The sequence below is a fragment of the Monodelphis domestica genome, chromosome 1 (genome assembly GCF_027887165.1).
Source record: "Monodelphis domestica isolate mMonDom1 chromosome 1, mMonDom1.pri, whole genome shotgun sequence".
Classification (NCBI taxonomy): domain Eukaryota; kingdom Metazoa; phylum Chordata; class Mammalia; order Didelphimorphia; family Didelphidae; genus Monodelphis; species Monodelphis domestica.
Window position 1 is genome coordinate 720,989,809 of NC_077227.1, and position 15,232 is coordinate 721,005,040.

The 15,232-nt window shown below is 42.8% G+C and overlaps 1 protein-coding gene and 1 pseudogene across 1 annotated transcript in view; both read left to right on the plus strand.

The window, feature by feature from the left end:
* LOC103104114 (zinc finger protein OZF-like) overlaps positions 1-15,232 on the plus strand; it is a 122,851-nt gene that overhangs the window by 53,805 nt on the left and 53,814 nt on the right. The gene's annotated exons all lie outside the window — the stretch shown is intronic.
* On the plus strand, positions 5,560-6,361 carry LOC103094512 (probable non-functional immunoglobulin kappa variable 2D-24; annotated as a pseudogene).

Consider the following 15,232-nt stretch of genomic DNA (forward strand, 5'->3'; position numbering starts at 1 on the left):
AGGGGAGAGCGGGAATATTGCTTGGTGAGGCAAAGGAGAGAGATGCCCCCTGCTGAGAGGAAGCAGCAGGGGTCCAATAAGGACTGTTTGTCCTGGAATGACTGAACTGAAGTTCAGCTCCCTCTATGATCAGAAAAAAGAGTACACTTATCTGACTGTGAACTCAAATAATATAAAGTTTAATAACCAGTTGAGATTGGAGTTTTTTCCTCAGCTTCAGAGTTGAGGCTGGCGGAGGGTTTCTCCCACTCCCATCTACTCTATATCAGTCCTGCTTAGTCTAATTCAGAATCTTAGCAGTAGACAGAAAGCAAACAAGGACATTTCTGACCTTCAGAAATGATTGGGCCTAAATCTTTGGACTGAACCAAGAAGAGGCACACCACACCAGACTGGGCTGAACAAGCTCCTTTCTCCTCCCACCCCAGGAAGGAAGTCCAAGCTGGCAGGAAGAAAGTGCTAGTCACAAGACCCAACTGCCACTCCCAGGTGCCCCTTCCCCCACTAACTGTCAGTCTTGTTTCCTTTCCACATACTATTATAATAATAAAAGTGGGGAGTTTCACACTCACACATACAAGGTCAAATATAATTATCCAAATAGAAAAACATTTGAATTGAAGTGCCATTATAATTGATTTTAAGAGAGTTCCATCGAATCTAGATTCATTCTTATAAATGGTACCCTACAGAATCTTTTATCAAGTGACATTTGTTGTCAGCACCTCAAATGAGAGAGACCCCTAATTTCAGATTAGTCTGCTGCCCAGGGTTTATGGATACCTACTGTTCAGTGGGGGAGGGAGGGTCTGAGTCTTGGACATTAAGGAGGGAAATAGGCAGGTGTTGAAGAGATGAGGAAAGTGGAAGCACAGAGATGAGCATGGGGACTGACCCAGATAGAATTCAAATTGTGGGGCAGAATTGAAGATCCCAGGAAGAACTGTATCTAGGACTCAGGAGGAAAGCTCTAAGAGTTTTAGGGACTGAGATAGTACAATTATATTGGAAGGGTTTTAGGGAAGAAACATGGGAAATAACATTTAAATATTTTGATTTTGTTTAACAGAAGGGGAAGGGAGAAAGGAAGGAGGGATAGGGAGAAATCTTTATGCACACACACACACACACATATATATATAATCTGACTTATTTCTATCTAATCTATGTTATCTAAAGGCAAAGTCTATCAGGGACCAGTATCTTACAAAAGAATCCTTAGAGAGCAAAATCCAAGAATCCTAGAAAATATGTTCACAGATATTTCCCCAGTTGTATCAGCTTCTCAATATCCATCCAGCAGATGACTGAAGTCTGACTTCTTATCCGCAGCCAAAGATATTCACAGGCTTGTAACTTGATAGATGATCCTCAAGCTGCTTCAGAAAACACACCTGTCTCCTTCTTTACCCAGGTCCAGAGAGTCAGTTGCTCAACTGTCCCTCAGGCATTCTAGTTCCACTAGGTTTCAGGAAAGATTCTGATATCATGCACTTATCAATCATTCTTATGCACTAAGCATTATTTCCCATTGCAAAAGGACAGAGAGAAACTTCTTTTCTTTTTTATGACCACTTTACTTATGGAAAATTTATTAACCAATCTTCTTGACATTTTATTTTTATGTTTTTTTTTGGGGGGGGGATATTTAATTAGTTAATTTAGAATATTTTTCCATGGTTACAAGATTCATGTTCTTTCCTTCCCCTGCCCCCAACCCTCTCCCTTAGCTGACACACAGTTCCACTGGGTTTTACATATGTCATTGATCAAGACCTATTTCCATATTATTAATATTTTAATTAGGGTGATTATTTAGAATCTGTATTCCCAATCATATCCCTTTTGAGCCATGTGATGAAGCAGTTGTTTTTCTTCTGTATTTCTGGGAGCCACCAGGCCACAATGTCTTGACAAGGTCACTCATAGTACCTAAGGAGGCCACAGAGTGGCCCTTGGGAAGATATGACTGCCCACTCAGTCCCCTTTGCAATACCTCTCTCATTAACATCCCTTACCTATGCAATTGACATTACTGCTATTCCCCCTAACCTGAGAAGGAATAATACAAGAGCAAAATACCTGTACTCTGTTCCCCCACTTGATTTTTTCTGGCAGATTGAGTCTAGGTTTTCTCTCTTATACTTGGCAGACATCACCCAACACACTTATACCATTCAGCTAGTCTGGCCCGCATAATACTGCACACTGGCTCTTGAAAGTTGGATCTAGCATAGATGGCCTCAAGGACTCAAGGTCTCAAGCTTGAAGGTCTACAAGAGAAAAGAATGATCTTCCCATCCTACTTTTTCTCCATGTTATGCCTTCTGTACTTGGACCATAATTCCCATTCCCCTCCACCATTAACTTGGACTTGGCTTCTCTGTCCCCCCTGCTCAGAAGGGTGAGCTCTGGCTTTATCTTCCCATAACCTAGACCTCCACGTGACTTACTGGCTATCTTCATGATGTGCCACTGAGTAATTTCCTCCATCTTCTCCTAGGTGCTCTCACACTTCTATTGTCAGACATGGACATTATATTGATATTTTAAAAATAATTTTTCTTTGTGAAAAAGGAGGAGTTTGGGATGGATCACTGAGAGGTGATAGCAAAGAAATATTAATGAATAAATATATTTAAAATAAGCAACTGAAGATTATTAAATTTAAATAGGACTGTGTTGAGATTGTCATGAACAAATTGGACATTATTTGGTCACACACAAACATATACATACACATCAATACAACAACCCCTCAGAGGCCATGCTCCCAACTACACCTATAGATTGGGTCTCTGAGAGGGTGAATGTTAATTATTAGAAATAATATTGAGGGACCATACTCCTAACACAATTCTACTTGTAAACTCCCCTATCAATAGAGTTTCAATTCATTTTTATTTTTTCTATGCTTTTTATTAAAAAATGTAGAAATAATTTTTTGACAATTGTTTTCTGACCTTTTACAATCCCTCATATCTCCCTCCCTCTCTCCACTCCCACCACCTCAGGCAGCAAACAATCCGGTACACATTATTCCAGTGTTTTCAAGCAATACCAATTTCCAAATTTCTCATGTCATGAAAGAAGATATATGTAGCACATGCAAGAAAAATCTTATGAAAGGAATAATTTAAGAAATGGTATGGTTTAATCTGAATTCATACTCTGACAGTTCCTTCTTTGGCTGCAGATAGCATTTTTCATCATAAGTCCCTTGGGCTTATCTTGAACCCTTGCATACCCAGCCTCACTTGTGACTCCAGGGTTCCCAACAGGTGGCGAACGATCAGTCAAAATAAATAAAAGAAAATAAATAATGAACAGAAAACAGCTTAATGGCCATGGGATTGCTTTGCAACTCAGCTGCTCCGACATTCCCAGGCCTGGGATTTATTTTTATACCCATTTTCTTGGCATGCAGGTATACAAAATCAAAGAGAAATAATTAGAAAAGTGATACATTAACTTCTAACAAATCACTTGATTAACATTCTATATTTTTGTATTGTGATTACAGACAGAATACAAGATAAATGATTTCGTCACAGGTGGCTTACTAGGGAGTTTGAGTTACTGATTTGTATAATTGAGTCGCTGAGGCATATTGAAACTTAGTGTACCTGTACATATCATATGGGTCTCTATGATTGATTTGTGTGCTGGCTTCATGAGAAAGTTTTGGGCTTGGCCTGTAGCTGCAGTTTTACTGGGAATTATGTACCTAAATAAAAGTTAACCCACAATAGTTTTTTGGGGATTGGGTTTAAGGGTCTGATCTTTTGGTGATATTTTGGAGAATTGGGGTACAGGTGTTTTGCTCTTGCATTATTTCTTTTGAGACTGGGGGAATAATAATCATGTTAATCCATAGGTAAGGGGCATTGAGGAAAGAAGTCATGCAAAGGGGATAGAGTGGGCAGTCACATCTCGCCAAGGACCACTCTGTGGTCTCCCCAGCTACCACACGTGATTCTGTCAGGGCATCGTGGACTGATGTGTCCCAGCACTTGCATTATTGATAATAATTTGGTTCTTCACATGTATTCATTGAACAATACTGCTGTTACTATATACAGTATTCTTCTGGTTCTGCTCATTTATACTTTGCATCAGTTCAGATAAGTCTTTCCAAATTTTTCATTAGTATTCCTGTTCATTATTTCTTATAGCACAACAGTATTCTCTTACAACCATATACCACAATTTGTTCAGATGGACATTCTTTCATTTTTCAATTTTTTGCTATTCCCAAAAAGACTTCCTATCAATATTTTTGTACAAGTAGACCCTTTTCTCCTATCACTGATCTCTTTAGCATTCTGACCTAGTCATGGTGTTGCTGAGCCAAAGGGTATGCAGTTTTATGGCCCTTTTGGCATAGTTCCAAATTGTTCTCAGAATGGTTGGATCAGTTCACATCTCCACCAACAATGTATTAATGTTCCAATTTTCCACACACACCCCCTCCAAAATTTATCATTTTCCTTTCCTGTCATTTTAGAAAATCTGACAGGGTTGAGGTAGTTTCTTGGAGTTCTCTTCATTGGCAGTGCTCTAATCAGTAGTACTTTAGAACATTTTTTTTCATAGACTATATAGATGGTTCTGATTTCTTCAACTAAGAACTGCCTGTCCATATCCTTTGATCATTTCAAATCATTTTTAGCAAAGGCATTCACTAGAGTGGCACAGGAAGAGCAGTTGCTAGAAACTGTTCCCAACAAAAGCCTGCAGCCCCCTCTTCCACATATTTTCACAGAGTTAATAGCATGAAATAGTGGCACAAAATTGAATGCAATATAAGTCAGGTAACTAGACAACAATCATAAATGGCAAAGTAGTCATTCAGGACATCTGGCAATGTGCCTTTGGCACATCACTCTCTCCTCCTCCATATTATCTTCCCTCTAAATTTTCAGGACTGTAATCATCCCTGCTTCTCCTCCCTATCAAGCCCCTCCTACTCAGTCTCAATTGCTGAATCCTCAACATGGCCTCTAAATCTAGATGCCCCTGTTCAATTAACATTAATTTTTCGTTGTCTGGTTATGTCTAACCCTTTAGGACCCCTTTTGGGTTTTCCTTGGCAGAGATACTGAAGTGGTTTGCCATTTCCCTCTCCAGAACATTTTACAGATGAAGAAACTGAAGTAAATATGGTTAAGTGACTTGTTCAAGGTCACATAGCTAGGAAGAGTCTGAGTTCAGATTTGAACTCAGGGAAAATGAGCCTTCCTGGCTCAAGACCCAGCACATTATCCACTTCCCCTCCTGATGGCCCCCTAAAACAACAAAACTGACTAAAACTGAAAGGAATTAAGTATAGGGGGAATAACAGGAGCACATAGCACATAAGGCTCCCAGAGGAAAGAACATCTTCTGAATATCAGGGTCTCAGGGTTTTCCCCTGAGCTGATTTTTTCACTTCTGCTCCTATAACCCCCACAGCCCATCTGTTTTACATAAAGAGATGCCCAAAGGGAGGGCCTACAGATGGGGGAATATAAACATGGTATGGAGCCAGAGGAACCTCAAGGGATGAGACACAGCAAAATGGAGACCCTGTCCCAGTTGCTCTTTAAGCTCCTCATGCTCTGGGTCCCAGGTGAGAACATGGGACACCACCACAGGCAGACATGCCACTTTTCCTAACAGGAGAGCATCCAAAGGGACTTAGACTCTCTAGGGGATGAGCCAGTGCAGTCTCAGTGGGAAGGGGATTTCTGTTAGGTCAGGGCCATTGGCAGAGCCAGGCTGGCTGGGGGCTAAGCATCCAAAGGAAGGGAGCCTGTGCTCTCTTCATTCCATGTCCTTGGTCATTGGTCATCCATTCCTGCTTTCAGGTTCCAAGGGAGAAATTGTGTTGACTCAGTCACCAGCCTCAGTGTCTGTGAGCCCAGGAGAGAGAGTCACCATCAGCTTCCAGGCCAGTGAGAGTGTCAAACACAGTGATGGAAACACCTATCTGAACTGGCTCCAGCAGAAATCTGGACAGTCTCCTCGGTGGCTCATTTACCAGGTTTCCAAGCTGGAATCAGGAATCCCTGCCAGGTTCAGGCTGTGGTGCTGACAGGGATTTCACCCTCATAATCAGCAGTGTCAGTACTGAAGATGGGGCAGATTACTACTGTGTTCAAGCATCTTTTACTCCTCTCACAGTGCTATAGACCAGAACAAAAACTTCCCGGGCAGGGAGGCTCAGCTGTCTCCTGTGCTTCCTCTCCTCCAGCAACCACTAGGGTACCTGCTCACATTCAGGCTCTCTGGGGCCAACAAGATAAAAGGGACCCAGAACTCAGGGGAAAAGCCATGGACTGACAGCTCTGTTCCCCGAGAGCCCTTGCTGTTCCCCAGCCATGAGCACTAATATAAAGGAAAGAGCCAACTCCTCTCAGCCTGGGCTCCCCTAGTACATGCTGGGCCTCAGGTCCTCTCTCCTTCTTATAAAATCTGACTCTCCCACTCCCCATTGTACTGGAAGCCATCAGATGCCTTGACAGAGTCACACGTAGTAGCTGGGGAGACCACAGAGTTGTCCTTGGAGAGGTGTGACTCCTCACTCTATCCCCTTTACATGACCTCTTTCATCAGTGCCCATTACCTATGAATTGGCATGATTATTATTTCCCCTACTCTCAAAAGAAACAATGCAAGAGCAAAATACATGTACCCTAATTCCTCAAAACTTCACCAAAAGATCAGACCCTTAAACCCAATCCCCAAAAGACTATCATGGGTTAACTTTTATTTAGGTACATACTTCTCAGTAAAACTGCAGCTACAGGCCAAACCCAAAACTTTCTCATGAAGCCAGCTGTGAATCTTAAAACTGCTCAGACTCTACTTCAGAACATTTGATTAAGCTATTCCCTATTTTTAACAATGGAGGTACTTGGTCAGGAATGTATTGGGAACTTTAAAATTACTCCACCCTACTCAGACAGTGCCTTAGGAAGATAAAGTTGCAAACTCCTGATTGAACAATGAAAAGTCCCCAACTCATACTTTATAGTGAAGCCAAAACCTTAAGCTAGGTGGTCTATTTTTAGATCTAATACAAAAAGGTGCTAAGTACCTATAAAGGTTAAATTAATCACTAAAAGGTCAAGCAACTTACAAAAGGCAAGCTTAACAAAAGAGGTGTGAAGTTTTAGGCTAATCAGAGAAGGTGAGAACCAAAGAAGATGAGAACTAAGAATGGACAGTCCTCGGAAAAAGCACCTACTGTGATTGGTAGATGTGAAAATTTAGGGGAGGTGACATAAGAGAGAATTTCTTTAAAAGGAGAATTCAGTTCAGTTTGGAGTTAGTTCAGTTTGGAAGTTGAATTGGAGTTGGAGTTTGGAGTTGAAGTAAGGACATTTTGAATGGAGTTCGCAATTGAACCCAACTTGGGGATGATCTTGTGGTGAGTGATAAAGACTGACTCTCTCTCCCTTAGGCTCAGGCCTAGGCCATTTTGGCTTAGGCCCTTTTATTCTGGTTGGCTCACTCTGAGCCAGAGAAATTAATTCTCTTTCTCTCTCTCTCTCTCTCTCTCTCTCTCTCTCTCTCTCTCTCTCTCTCTCTCTCTCTCTCTCTCTCTCCTTCCCTTAATTCCTCCATTTATATTAATTAAAACCTCCATAAATCCCAGCTGACTTGGGTATTTTCATATTTTGGGAATTTCCCACGGCAACCACTTATTTTAGATTTTAAGTCAAAACACTAAAATTATCTTTACAGTTTGGCCAAAACCTTTACAGTTTAGGCAATTCACAGTCTTGGCAAACCACATTTTCACGGTTATACAGCACACAAATCAATCATAGAGGCTCATACAATAAGTACAAGTCAAGCTTCAATATGCCTCAGTGGCTCAATTTCACAAACCAGTAACTTGCCAGTGGGAAACTCCCTAGTAAGAACCCTGAGAAATGACCAGTCTAATACTAAATTTGAATTGTGTTCCCAGTACCCCTCATCTTCAATGATATGATTGTTTAATTGTCTCTTTAGAACTGCTGATTAATTATTCCATTTTATTAAAAGCAATAAATAATTTTCCTTGATTGTTTATAAGCTCAAAACTTCTCATGGGGTAATGAGAAAATTAAGCCACCTGTGACAAAATCATTTATCTTGTATTCTGTCTGTAATCACAATACAAAAATATAGAATGCTAATCAAGTGATTTGTTAAAAGTTAATGTATCACTTTTCTAATTATCTTTCTTTGAACATGTGTTAGGTAATGTAATCTGCATGCCAAGAAAATGGGTATAAAAATAAAATCCCAGGCCTGGGAATGGTAGAGCAGCTGTCAGATGCAAAACAGTCCCTGGCCATAATGATTAAGCTGATTTCCGTTTGTTATTTATTTTGACTGATCTTTCACCACCTGTCGGGAACCCTGGAGTCACAAGTGAGGCTGGACCCTGACCACGGCACTATCGAGGGAGAAACAGAGCAGAAAATTAGGTGCCTGCTGTCCTTTCTTCCTAGCTCTATGCTACATAGAAAGGATGGCAATAAGCCAAATGGAGGGGATGAAATTCCAAAAGAGCTACTTAAAATCCTAAAAGATGATGCTGTTAAAGGGCTGTACTCAATATGCCAGTAAATTTGGAAAATCCAACAGAGGCTACTGGATCAGAAAGCATCAGTTCATGCCCGCATCCCAAAGCAGGGCAATGCCAAAGAATGTTCACATGCCAGGAAACTTGCCCTCATTTCACATGACACCAAGGCTGTGCTCAAGATTCCACATGCCAGTCTTCAGCAACATGTGACCTGACCATTAACACAAGAGCAAGCTGGTTTTCAGAGGCAGAAGAAGCAGGGACCAAATTTCCAACATTTGCTGGATTGTGGGGAAAGCAAAGTAGTTCCAGAAGAATATCTACTTCTGTTCAACTGACAACACTCAAGCCTTTGATTGTGTGGATCCTGACAAATTGTGGCAAGTCCTCAAAGCAATGGGAGCTCCTGATTATCTTATTTGTCTCCTGAGGAATATGTATTCATGTCAAGAAGCAACAATTAGACTGGAACAGGGACAATAATTGGTTTAAGACTGGGAAAGGAGTATCCAAGAGTCCAGAACAGCCATTGTGATGACCCAGACTCCAGCCTCCCTGTCTGTGGCTCTGGGAGAGAGAGTCACCATAAGCTACAGGGGCAGCCAGGGCATTAGCAGTGCTTTAGCCTGGTATCAGCAGCCTACAGGAAAACCTCCCAACTTCTTATCTATTATGCTGAAGAGCTGGAATCCTGGGTCCCTGCTTGCCTCAGTGGCAGTGGATCTGGGTCAGATTTTACTTTCACAATCAGCAGGGTGGAGGCTGAGGATGTTGCACATTACTACAGTCAGCAGTATGATGAGCTCCCCCATCCCACAGTGATGGAGGCCTGAACAAAAACCTCCCCAGGCTGTGGAGTCCTTCAGCTCAGAGCAGCAGCTGCTTCCTGCCCAGCACCTGACTCAGAGTCATCAGGGAGCCCAAGGAGGGCTGGGACTGAGAGCCCAGCTGGGGGACCCCAGAGCCCAGGTTGTCTTCTCTCACTAGCCATTGGGAAGGGCAAAGAGAGAAGACAGAGGGAACCTTCCCTGCAGCCTCTCTCAAGCAGCCTCGGAATCTCCTCTCACACCCCTCCCTGAAACTGGTCCCTTCCTTCCTCCCTGCTCTGCCTTCTCTCTGCCCCTTCCAGGGGGCTTCTCAGAGGAAGCTCCTCAGGGTTCACTAAGGAAAAGGCTTGGAAGGTCTCCTGGGAAGGGACTGGCCTGACCCCTCTGAAGCTCTTCCTATAATCTGCACTGATTGGCAGGGTCAGGAGAGCATCCTTAGCAAAGTCTTCCTGAGCATCCCATGAGAGAGGACACATGAGATGCTTGTAACTGACTCCAGAGAACCCTGAAAGGAAACCTGCTATCATTATGCCCTCAAAACTCTGTCCCGGGGATACAGGGAAACCTGCAGAAATGGAATATAAATCTGTTCCTTCCCAAGAGGGGTGATGTTATTCCTGCTGTTTGCCTGGAAGAGAGGACAGTTCATATAGTCTACATCAGTGGCCTCAGAAAAAGGAGACAAGGAGTGAGGAATTTTCTCTGCTAGTTGAGGGATTGGGGATCAACATGTCTAGTGTTAAGATTACACCAATTTCCAAAAATCACTTGGATCCTTTGGGAGAGTCAAGGAGTCTCTGAATTGTGTCCCAACTCAGCCCAGGATGCTTGATTTCTGTGCATTTCAGGATAAATGTTCAGTATGTCTCAGCTAGTCTGTCTGGTCAATCCACCTGAAACAGAAATTCTTCCACCTTGCTTGGAGCCCAGCTGCTTCTGCCCAATGTCCACGGGTGTTCTGCCCTTCTTAGAGCTGCCAGGAGCTGAGGTTGGCAGGAACAGCCAGCAGAGTCGTTGTGTCCTGGGGTTTTAATCACTGTGCTGGACCCAAAGACAGCAGGTAATCTGAGGCAAAAGGGGGATATTTGCAGAACATTGGTCTAGACCAATCCCCTCTCAACAAAGACTGAAAATGGCTCTCATAGAGCTGGAGAACCCCATGCTACATCCCTACACAGTCACACTGTATAGTCACACTATACAGTCACACACCTGCCTATACTACTTGAAGCCTAATTGCATCTTCTTTTCTCCTTCAGCTGGAAAGGAGGTAAGGTGAAACCTTTAAAGGAAGAAAGCCGCCAGAAGATTGAGGAGGCTGTTTGGAGCCTGACATCCATTTAAATGGGTTGTTCTTGTTATTGGCCCCTCATTTTTTAAAAGAACCAATGACATCAAGGGGTGATGTCTTAACTTGCTTGTGAATTGGATTCAAGTGAGGCAGAGTTATCTAACTCTCTCTTTCAGAGTCATTGAATTCCAGAGACAAGACAGAAGTCAGGATGCCTGGGAAGGCCTGGGATGGTCTGGGATGCCACGGAAGACCTTGGCATCCTCTATGTCTGACCAAATTCTAAGTCCTCCACAGAGCCTGCTTCAGCCAGCTTCATGTTCCTTGGAACAAATGGTTCTCATCCACCCATTCCACCAGGGGAGTCTTCCCATGCCTGAGATGGACACTCCCTAAATCACTGTAAGGTTTGTCTTTATACTAGCCATTACTCTCAACCTGATTGAGTCCATCAGCCAAGACAGTTTTACCAGGTGGTGCTGCTGACCCTGCTACAGCTTCTTGGAGCCACAGGTCAGTTACATGACAGGTAGACACTCAAGTAGGAATGCAACCCTGAAAGGGGCTCAGCAAGCCCTCACACCAGAGGTGCTAATCCTCCCTGAACACCCCATTTCACTTGAAACTAAAAGAATCTAAGAGAGTCCCAGGGTCCCTATTACACAGCTAGGTTGCATTCAGGGTCATCATTAGGGACCAGAGAAGTGGGTCTGAGATACATTTCATCCTCGCAACTGGCTGTGTGACACCTGATGTTGTTTTCTGTTTCCCTGATCATGCCTTCAGCTGAGGACAGACTCGGAATGAAGGCACCCACTTGGGGATTTTTTACCTGTTGGGATCAGGAAAGGAAAGAATGGCAGGATTATTGATATGATAGATAGAGAAATGAACTTAGAATCAGAACAGTCTCTAATACTTATCAGCTGTGTGATTCTGGGCATATCACTGCTCTCTGAACCTCACATTCTTCATCTGTACATGGGGGACAATAAATTATAGCACATCCCTCAAAAATTTTATTGTGAGTATTGAGAGAACACATGTATGTAAAATCACTTTCTTGGAGAGCTCCAGCCTCCAGTCAGAAACGTGAATCCTTTGATAAGAGTTTATACCTTCAGAGGATGAGAGGTATGGATCCCAAAATTGTGAATCCTCTAATCAGAGCTGACACCTTCCGAGGTCTTTGATAAGAGTTGAAACCTTCATAGGATGAATGGTGTGAATCCCACAGACACTGCCCCATGGGCATGCTAGATAATTTGGAAACTGTGATTGGCCCCTATGAAGAGGGACAGGGACAAGAAGTCACCATAAAGGAAAGCCCTGAACTCCCTCAGACCAGATGGTCTTTGAGAAGATAGTCTGAAGAGATTGTCTTCTGGAGATAGTCTTCTAACTGGGGAGAATCCTCGAGGGAGCTTTGCTGGAGATTGGGGCTTGGACTATGGGCTTAGATGCTCAGTTTCAACTTAGACCCTGACTCCTGGACTACTTGGTTGGGTGAGTGAAAGACTGACTCCTTTCCTAATTTCCTAAGAGACTAGCTTCCATCTTGGAGGAGGCTAAGTGGTTACCCACCACTAGTCATCCTAGTTGAGAGCTAATTATTCTCTGCCTGGATTAAGCAAACCCAGAGAAAACATTTAGGTTGTTAGGATAGATAACCTCTCTAACCTCTTCACATTTCTCTACTTTATTGTTTCCTCTCCATTTTGTAAACATTTGTAAATAAATTTCCGACTCAGGATATAATAAATATTAGTGACCACATCATTCATAAAATTATTGTCCAACCATTTAATTTAACCCTTACATGGAAGAATTAATATTTTCTTCACACAACCAAGAAAAATGAACAACTAAATATAGTAACAATTAGCAAGTCAAGAATATCATATATAAAAACTGTGGAGATGGTCATGAATAAATTACTGGGTCCTATTTGAGCACACACAAACATACACACATACACATCAATGTAACAACTTCTTTGGGACTGTGCTTCCAACTAGAATTCACAGCTGCACATTGATTTCCCAGAAGGGTGATGATGGCTAAGAGTAAGGCTGAGGGGCAAACTCCTAACACAATGGCACCTCAAAGCTCTGTATCCAAAAATGGCTTCAATTCACTTTTAGCAAAGTCAGTCACTAGAGTGGTACAGCAAGAGTTCAGACAACATTCCCAGCAAGAGCCTGGAGTCACCACTCCCACATAAATACACAGAGTCCATGGCATGAAAGATGGGCACAAAACTGAGTAGAAGACAAATGAGACCCCCAGACAGAACTTCTATGGCAAAGTGGTCATTCAGGACCTCAGACAATGGAAGTCCTTTCTCCTTTCTTGGGGCCCCTCTATAAGCCCCCTCATTGGAGCCCTCTGCCAGGGAACCTGTGCCTCTCTGGAGCCCATAGCCATTAATCTTCCCTCCACCTTGAGGGGTTACCAGCCCTACAGCTACCTGTCCTCAGGGTGTCCCTCTGCTCCCAGAGCAGACAATTCCTCTGCCCTCAGCTACATATTAGTTGGTGTTTCTAAAGTCACCACAACCACAGACCTCTTGATCTCTAAAAATTTACAGATTCCTCGGAGATGCCTCTGTGGATTGGGACCCTGATCTGGAGACTGAAAGTCCTGGTAGTCAAATGGGACTTTAGACCCTTCATCAATGTGTGATCCTAGGCAAGTCACTTAACCCCCCTTGCCTAAATCTTACCACTCTTCTGCCTTGGAACAAATACATAGCATTGATTAAGAGGGAAGTTAAGGGTTTAAAAACAACTTAGAAGATCTCAGCATGGATGCTTCCACCTTGGGTTAGTCTTGCCCTAATATGAAAATAGGATAAGCACAAAGAGTAAGATGCAGCCATATGTTCACAGCTGCCATGATCATGTCAGAGATGTATATGGAAGACCTCTTTCCCCTGTCTGGCTCACCAGAGGCAGCTAGCAGGTGCCTCGTCTTACTCAGGCTGAATCTTTGTATATGTTCCAAGGTCTACCTTAGTGGCTCTCAGGTTCATTAGTGCTTTCAACTAAGCCAACAAGGACATTTCCTCAGCACTCTGACACTCCAAGCTCCTCAGTCATACATGATCAGAAACAGATCCATCAAGTCTCATGTGGCAGACCAGAACCAAGTGGGGAAGATCTGTCCATGCTCTGTGTTAGCCCAGAAGAACAAACAATCTGAGTGGTGTAAAAATTAAAATTACATCTCAATAATAAAAATGATTCTGAAGACACAGTGGTAGCCACCAGCAGACCAACAGGATTTTGGCTGAGACTGGGCTGGGGCCAGAGATTAGGAGGAGGATTCAGAAGCAGGAGCAGGCTGTATCAGCAACAACAATGCCAGAGGACATTGAACTGAGGAACATGGGCTCAAGCAGATGGGCAAGAGAAGTGGCTTATCTCTTCTTTGCCAAGAGTCCCCCAGCTAAAAATAGCCTTGCCAATAGGGAGGGCAACCAGGCAAAAAGTAAGGAAAGAAAAAGGCAGCAACTCCAAAAAGAGAGTGGGTGTGTGGAGTGGGAGAAAAGTCTTGGCAGAAGAAACATGGCTTAAAATTTATCTAGGCTAATTTAAAAAATTTGAGAGTTTTTCTTATCCCTTCTGGTTGCCAAAAGCTGTAAAAATTAAAATTAATATCAATAATAAAAATATTATATTTTAAGGAATTTATTAAAGATCATTAGAAATCAAGGAATAAAGAGGATACAAAGTAAAGCTCATAGCTGATTAGCCCATTTAAAATCCACCAGTTTAATTTTCCACTGCCACCAAGCTGTCTGCAAGTCCAAGAAAGAGCCCCAAGAGGCCAGCCCACTCACTAATATCCTGTATATTCAGAAAGAACATAACAACAGGAAGTCAGTGGGCTCCTGGGAAATGTAGTTCTTTTTTAGGGTAACAGATTTTCAATTATATAGTGGCCCAAGCCTTCTGTGCTGTCCACAAGAACAAAAAAAACCTCTCTCCTGAAATGTTTCTGCCTTATACACCAACTAGTGTCCAAATGGCCCCATTTTCTCTGCCTGGCATCTCTTTTCCCTCCTTTCCATTCATATGACAATAAACTCTGGCTATTATAGCCACATTTACCCTTCTCACCCTCTTATTCCCAGCCCAGATTGATATCTCCCTCCATAATATTGACCCAGTTCAGCCCTGGATTTTCCTCCTCACTGAGGAAGGATTCCCTGGAGAAGAAGGTGGTATCTGCAGGACCCTCTTCCCTGTAGGTACACAGAGTCATGCACACATGGTGTCTTAGGGGCCAAGTTCAGTGCCTTCTCTCAGGCTAGTTGTTTTATTTTGTTTTTTAAACACTAACCTTCTTTCTTAAAATCAGTACAGTGTATTGGTTCTGACAGAAGAGTGGTAAGGGATAGACAATGGAGGTTAAGTGACTTGCCCTGGTTCCCAAAGGTAGGAAGTATCTGAGGGCACATTTGAACCCAGAACCTCCCATCTCTGGGCCTGGCTCTCAATCCACTGAATCTCTCAGCTGTCCCCCTTGTTAGTGTTTTTAATA